We start from the raw sequence: 7,340 nt of genomic DNA on the forward strand, positions 1-7,340 counted from the left end.
TTCGGCTGAACATCCGGAAATGTTCGGGTTCGGGATCCGAACCCGATCCGAACTTCGTCCCGAACCCGAACCCCATTGAAGTCAATGGGGACCCGAACTTTTCGGCACTAAAAGGCTGTAAAACAGCCCAGGAAAGAGCTAGAGGGCTGCAAAAGGCAGCAACATGTAGGTAAATCCCCTGCAAACAAATGTGGATAGGGAAATGAATTAAAATAAAAATTAAATAAATAAAAATTAACCAAAATCAATTGGAGAGAGGTTCCATAGCAGAGAATCTGGCTTCCCGTCACCCACCACTGGAACAGTCCATTCTCAGATATTTAGGCCCCGGCACCCAGGCAGAGGAGAGAGGTCCCGTAACAGAGAATCTGTCTTCATGTCAGCAGAGAATTAGTCTGCATGTCATAGCAGAGAATGAGGCTTCACGTCAGCCACCACTGCAACAGTCCATTGGCATATATTTAGGCCCAGCACCCAGGCAGAGGAGAGAGGTCCCGTAACAGACAATCTGGCTTCATGTCAGCAGAGAATCAGTCTGCATGTCATAGCAGAGAATCAGGCTTCACGTCACCCACCACTGCAACAGTCCATTGTCATAAATTTAGGCCCAGCACTAGTGTTGAGCGGCATGTCCCATATTCGAATTCGCGAAATTTTGTGAATATTCGAAAGAATATTCGTAAAATATTCGCGATTATTCAAATTCGTTATTATTTCGCATATGCGATAATTCGAATTTTCGCATCGCATAATACATATGCTATGCAAAATTCACATGTGCGCTAATGAAATCGCCTTACGAAGATTCGCAACTCAATTCAATCACTAATGTATGAATGCAATGCCCTTTGCCTCTGTTCTGGGACAAGTGTAGATATTCGCATGTGCGCTAATAAAATCGCCTTACGAAGATTCGCACCTCAATCACTTTCTAGGGAATGTGAGACTTTGGGAATCAATCGAGATACAGTGGGGGGTGATGACAGTAGTTGACAGAGTACAGATCAATGTAATCTGTAAGGTGGAAAGTAAAATAAAAAATACGAATATTCGTAAATCGAATTTTACGAAGTTCTACGTATTCGCGAATATGGTGCTATACTATATGAATGCACAGGCCTTTGCCTCTCTGTTCTGGGGACAAGTGTAGATATTTGCATTTGCGTTAATAAAATCGCCTTACGAAGATTCGCAGCTCAATTCAATCACTAATGTATGAATGCAAAGCCCTTTGCCTCTGTTCTGGGACAAGTGTAGATATTCGCATGTGCGCTAATAAAATCGCCTTACGAAGATTCGCAACTCAATTCACTAATGTATGAATGCAAAGCCCTTTGCCTCTGTTCTGGGACGTGCCGATATTCGCATGTGCGCTAATAAAATCGCCTTACGAAGATTCGCGCCTCAATCACTTTCTAGGCAATGTGAGTAAGATCTGAGCTGTTGGACCTTGGGAAACAATCAATTATATGTGTACTGTAATTTTGTGGGGGGGGGGGGAAAAAAACAAAAAACGAATATTCGTTTTTACGAATATATAGCACTATATTCGAAATATTCGCGAAATCGCGAAGTTGCGATATTCGCGAAAAAAATTTGCTTTTCGAATATTCGCGCTCAACACTACCCAGCACCCAGGCAGAGGAGAGAGGTCCCGTAACAGACAATCTGGCTTCATGTCAGCAGAGAATCAGTCTGCATGTCATAGCAGAGAATGAGGCTTCACGTCAGCCACCACTGCAACAGTCCATTGGCATATATTTAGGCCCAGCACCCAGGCAGAGGAGGGAGGTCCCGTAACAGAGAATCTGTCTTCATGTCAGCAGAGAATTAGTCTGCATGTCATAGCAGAGAATGAGGCTTCACGTCAGCCACCACTGCAACAGTCCATTGGCATATATTTAGGCCCAGCACCCAGGCAGAGGAGGGAGGTCCCGTAACAGAGAATCTGTCTTCATGTCAGCAGAGAATTAGTCTGCATGTCATAGCAGAGAATGAGGCTTCACGTCAGCCACCACTGCAACAGTCCATTGGCATATATTTAGGCCCAGCACACACACAGGCAGAGGAGAGAGGTCCCGTAACAGAGAATCTGGCTTCATGTCAGCAGAGAATCAGTCTGCATGTCATAGCAGAGAATGAGGCTTCACGTCAGCCACCACTGCAACAGTCCATTGGCATATATTTAGGCCCAGCACCCAGGCAGAGGAGGGAGGTCCCGTAACAGAGAATCTGTCTTCATGTCAGCAGAGAATTAGTCTGCATGTCATAGCAGAGAATGAGGCTTCACGTCAGCCACCACTGCAACAGTCCATTGGCATATATTTAGGCCCAGCACACACAGGCAGAGGAGAGAGGTCCCGTAACAGAGGATCTGGCTTCATGTCAGCAGAGAATCAGTCTGCATGTCATAGCAGAGAATCAGGCTTCACGTCAGCCACCACTGCAACAGTCCATTGTCATAAATTTAGGCCCAGCACCCAGGCAGAGGAGAGAGGTCCCGTAACAGAGAATCTGGCTTCATGTCAGCAGAGAATCAGTCTTCATATCATAGCAGAGAATCAGGCTTCACGTCACCCACCACTGTAAGAGTCAATTTTCATAAATTTAGGCCCAGAACCCAGGCAGAGGAGAAAGGTCCCGTAACAGACAATCTGGCTTCATGTCAGCAGAGAATCAGTCTTCATATCATAGCAGAGAATCAGGCTTCACGTCACCCACCACTGCAACAGTCCATTGGCATATATTTAGGCCTAGCACACAGGCAGAGCAGAGAGGTCCCGTAACAGACAATCTGGCTTCATGACAGCAGAGAATCAGTCTGCATGTCATAGCAGAGAATCAGGCTTCACGTCAGCCACCACTGCAACAGTCCATTGTCATAAATTTAGGCCCAGCACCCAGGCAGAGGAGAGAGGTCCCGTAACAGAGGATCTGGCTTCATGTCAGCAGAGAATCAGTCTTCATATCATAGCAGAGAATCAGGCTTCACGTCACCCACCACTGCAACAGTCCAATTTTCATAAATTTAGGCCCAGAACCCAGGCAGAGGAGAAAGGTCCCGTAACAGACAATCTGGCTTCATGTCAGCAGAGAATCAGTCTTCATATCATAGCAGAGAATCAGGCTTCACGTCACCCACCACTGCAACAGTCCATTGGCATATATTAGGCCTAGCACACAGGCAGAGCAGAGAGGTCCCGTAACAGACAATCTGGCTTCATGACAGCAGAGAATCAGTCTGCATGTCATAGCAGAGAATCAGGCTTCACGTCAGCCACCACTGCAACAGTCCATTGTCATAAATTTAGGCCCAGCACCCAGGCAGAGGAGAGAGGTCCCGTAACAGAGGATCTGGCTTCATGTCAGCAGAGAATCAGTCTGCATGTCATAGCAGAGAATGAGGCTTCACGTCACCCACCACTGCAACAGTCCATTGGCATATATTTAGGCCTAGCACACAGGCAGAGCAGAGAGGTCCCGTAACAGACAATCTGGCTTCATGTCAGCAGAGAATCAGTCTGCATGTCATAGCAGAGAATGAGGCTTCACGTCACCCACCACTGCAACAGTCCATTGGCATATATTTAGGCCTAGCACACAGGCAGAGCAGAGAGGTCCCGTAACAGACAATCTGGCTTCATGACAGCAGAGAATCAGTCTGCATGTCATAGCAGAGAATGAGGCTTCACGTCAGCCACCACTGCAACAGTCCATTGGCATATATTTAGGCCTAGCACACAGGCAGAGGAGAGGTTCATTCAACTTTGGGTAGCCTCGCAATATAATGGTAAAATGAAAATAAAATAGGATTGAATGAGGAAGTGCCCTGGAGTCCAATAATATATGGTTATGGGGAGGTAGTTAATGTCTAATCTGGACAAGGGACGGACAGGTCCTGTGGGATCCATGCCTGGTTCATTTTTATGAACGTCAGCTTGTCCACATTGGCTGTAGACAGGCGGCTGCGTTTGTCTGTAATGACGCCCCCTGCCGTGCTGAATACACGTTCAGACAAAACGCTGGCTGCCGGGCAGGCCAGCACCTCCAAGGCATAAAAGGCTAGCTCTGGCCACGTGGACAATTTAGAGACCCAGAAGTTGAATGGGGCCGAACCATCAGTCAGTACGTGGAGGGGTGTGCACACGTACTGTTCCACCATGTTAGTGAAATGTTGCCTCCTGCTAACACGTTGCGTATCAGGTGGTGGTGCAGTTAGCTGTGGCGTGTTGACAAAAGTTTTCCACATCTCTGCCATGCTAACCCTGCCCTCAGAGGAGCTGGCCGTGACACAGCTGCCTTGGCGACCTCTTGCTCCTCCTCTGCCTTGGCCTTGGGCTTCCACTTGTTCCCCTGTGACATTTGGGAATGCTCTCAGTAGCGCGTCTACCAACGTGCGCTTGTACTCGCGCATCTTCCTATCACGCTCCAGTGCAGGAAGTAAGGTGGGCACATTGTCTTTGTAGCGTGGATCCAGCAGGGTGGCAACCCAGTAGTCCGCACAGGTTAAAATGTGGGCAACTCTGCTGTCGTTGCGCAGGCACTGCAGCATGTAGTCGCTCATGTGTGCCAGGCTGCCCAGGGGTAAGGACAAGCTATCCTCTGTGGGAGGCGTATCGTCATCGTCCTGCCTTTCCCCCCAGCCACGCACCAGTGATGGACCCGAGCTGCGTTGGGTGCCACCCCGCTGTGACCATGCTTCATCCTCATCCTCCTCCACCTCCTCCTCATCCTCGTCCTCCTCGTCCTCCAGTAGTGGGCCCTGGCTGGCCACATTTGTACCTGGCCTCTGCTGTTGCCAAAAACCTCCCTCTGAGTCACTTCGAAGAGACTGGCCAGAAAGTGCTAAAAATGACCCCTCTTCCTCCTCCTCCTCCTCCTCCTCCTGGGCCACCTCCTCTTCCATCATCGCCCTAAGTGTTTTCTCAAGGAGACATAGAAGTGGTATTGTAACGCTGATAACGGTGTCATCGCCACTGGCCATGTTGGTGGAGTACTCGAAACAGCGCAACAGGGCACACAGGTCTCGCATGGAGGCCCAGTCATTGGTGGTGAAGTGGTGCTGTTCTGTAGTGCGACTGACCCGTGCGTGCTGCAGCTGAAACTCCACTATGGCCTGCTGCTGCTCGCACAGTCTGTCCAGCATGTGCAAGGTGGAGTTCCACCTGGTGGGCACGTCGCATATGAGGCGGTGAGCGGGAAGGCCGAAGTTACGCTGTAGCGCAGACAGGCGAGCAGCAGCAGGATGTGAACGCCGGAAGCGCGAACAGACGGCCCGCACTTTATGCAGCAGCTCTGACATGTCGGGGTAGTTGTGAATGAACTTCTGCACCACCAAATTCAGCACATGCGCCAAGCAAGGGATGTGCGTCAAATTGGCTAGTCCCAGAGCTGCAACGAGATTTCGCCCATTATCACACACCACCAGGCCGGGCTTGAGGCTCACCGGCAGCAACCACTCGTCGGTCTGTTGTTCAATACCCCGCCACAACTCCTGTGCGGTGTGGGGCCTGTCCCCCAAACATATGAGTTTCAGAATGGCCTGCTGACGTTTACCCCGGGCTGTGCTGAAGTTGGTGGTGAAGGTGTGTGGCTGACTGGATGAGCAGGTGGAAGAAGAGGAGGAGGAAGCCGAGAAGGAGGAGGTGGCAACAGGAGGCAAAGAATGTTGCCCTGCGATCCTTGGCGGCGGAAGGACGTGCGCCAATTAGCTCTCCGCCTGGGGCCCAGCTGCCACTACATTTACCCAGTGTGCAGTTAGGGAGATATAGCGTCCCTGGCCGTGCTTACTGGTCCACGTATCTGTGGTTAGGTGGACCTTGCCACAGATGGCGTTGCGCAGTGCACACTTGATTTTATCGGATACTTGGTTGTGCAGGGAAGGCACGGCTCTCTTGGAGAAGTAGTGGCGGCTGGGAACAACATACTGTGGGACAGCAAGCGACATGAGCTGTTTGAAGCTGTCTGTGTCCACCAGCCTAAATGACAGCATTTCATAGGCCAGTAGTTTAGAAATGCTGGCATTCAGGGCCAGGGATCGAGGGTGGCTAGGTGGGAATTTACGCTTTCTATCAAATGTTTGTGAGATGGAGAGCTGAACGCTGGCGTGTGACATGGTTGAGACGCTTGGTGACGGAGGTGGTGGTGGTGGTGTTGGTGGTACATCCCCTGTTTGCTGGGCGGCAGGTGCCAACGTTCCTCCAGAGGCGGAGGAAGAGGCCGAGGCGGCAGCAGCAGAATAGGCCGAGGCGGCAGCAGCAGAAGAGGTAGCAGGGGGAGCCTGAGTGACTTCCTTGGTTTTAAGGTGTTTACTCCACTGCAGTTCATGCTTTGCATGCAGGTGCCTGGTCATGCAGGTTGTGCTCAGGTTCAGAACGTTAATGCCTCGCTTCAGGCTCTGATGGCACAGCGTGCAAACCACTCGGGTCTTGTCGTCAGCACATTGTTTGAAGAAGTGCCATGCCAGGGAACTCCTTGAAGCTGCCTTTGGGGTGCTCGGTCCCAGATGGCGGCGGTCAGTAGCAGGCGGAGTCTCTTGGCGGCGGGTGTTCTGCTTTTGCCCACTGCTCCCTCTTTTGCTACGCTGTTGGCTCGGTCTCACCACTGCCTCTTCCTCCGAACTGTGAAAGTCAGTGGCACGACCTTCATTCCATGTGGGGTCTATGACCTCATCGTCCCCTGCATCGTCTTCCACCCAGTCTTGATCCCTGACCTCCTGTTCAGTCTGCACACTGCAGAAAGACGCAGCAGTTGGCACCTGTGTTTCGTCATCATCAGAGACATGCTGAGGTGGTATTCCCATGTCCTCATCATCAGGAAACATAAGTGGTTGTGCGTCAGTGCATTCTATGTCTTTCACCGCTGGGGAAGGGCTAGGTGGATGCCCTTGGGAAACCCTGCCAGCGGAGTCTTCAAACAGCATAAGAGACTGCTGCATAACTTGAGGCTGAGACAGTTTCCCTGGTATGCATGGGGGTGATGTGACAGACTGATGGGGTTGGTTTTCAGGCGCCATCTGTGCGCTTTCTGCAGAAGACTGGGTGGGAGATAATGTGAACGTGCTGGATCCACTGTCGGCCACCCAATTGACTAATGCCTGTACCTGCTCAGGCCTTACCATCCTTAGAACGGCATTGGGCCCCACCATATATCGCTGTAAATTCTGGCGGCTACTGGGACCTGAGGTAGTTGGTACACTAGGACGTGTGGATGTGGCAGAACGGCCACGTCCTCTCCCAGCACCAGAGGGTCCACTAACACCACCACGACCATGTCCACGTCCGCGTCCCTTACTAGATGTTTTTCTCATTGTTATGGTTCACCACAACAACAAATATATT

Source organism: Bufo gargarizans, chromosome 1, assembly GCF_014858855.1.
Source record: "Bufo gargarizans isolate SCDJY-AF-19 chromosome 1, ASM1485885v1, whole genome shotgun sequence".
NCBI lineage: Eukaryota > Metazoa > Chordata > Amphibia > Anura > Bufonidae > Bufo > Bufo gargarizans.